At 41.8% G+C, this 689-nt stretch overlaps 1 non-coding gene across 1 annotated transcript; it reads left to right on the top strand.

Annotated features, from left to right (window-relative positions):
* Positions 1-214: 214 nt before the first annotated feature.
* LOC130942667 (small nucleolar RNA R71) lies at positions 215-322 on the top strand. Its single transcript, XR_009071231.1, has one exon. It is a non-coding gene; the product is annotated as a small nucleolar RNA R71 (small nucleolar RNA).
* The last annotated feature ends 367 nt before the right edge of the window (positions 323-689 follow it).

Below are 689 nucleotides of genomic sequence, written 5' to 3'. Positions count from 1 at the left end.
TCTCAAGAACTCCTTTCTTCTAACTAGTCCCATTGTTCACAGGATTCCTTTCAGAAGTGTACATGAATTGGTTATTTGCAACCATTTCAATTAGTTCCTGAGCCTCTGTAGGCGTCTTCTTTAGATGAAGAGATCCTCCAGCAGAGCTATCCAAAGACATTTTGGATAGTTCAGAGAGACCATCATAGAAAATACCTATGATGCTCCATTCAGAAAGCATGTCTGAGGGACACTTTCTGATTAATTGTTTGTATCTTTCCCAAGCTTCATAGAGGGATTCTCCATCCTTCTGTCTGAAGGTTTGGACTTCCACTCTAAGCTTACTCCATCTTTGTGGTGGAAAGAACTTTGCCAAGAAGGCATTGACTAGCTTTTCCCAAGAGTCCAGGCTTTCTTTAGGTTGAGAGTCCAACCATATTCTAGCTCTGTCTCTTACAGCAAAAGGGAATAGCATCAGTCTATAGACCTCAGGGTCTACCCCATTAGTCTTAACTGTGTCACAGATTTGCAAGAACTCAGCTAAAAACTGATGAGGATCTTCCAATGGAAGTCCATGGAACTTGCAATTCTGTTGCATTAGAGAAACTAATTGAGGCTTAAGCTCAAAGTTGTTTGCTCTAATGGCAGGGATAGAGATGCTTCTCCCATAAAAGTTGGGAGTAGGTGCAGTAAAGTCACCCAGCACCTTC

This window comes from Arachis stenosperma, chromosome 7 (genome assembly GCF_014773155.1).
Source record: "Arachis stenosperma cultivar V10309 chromosome 7, arast.V10309.gnm1.PFL2, whole genome shotgun sequence".
Classification (NCBI taxonomy): Eukaryota; Viridiplantae; Streptophyta; class Magnoliopsida; order Fabales; family Fabaceae; genus Arachis; species Arachis stenosperma.
Note: the sequence above shows the minus strand (reverse complement) of the source record. Positions and strands in the feature narration are given on the sequence as shown.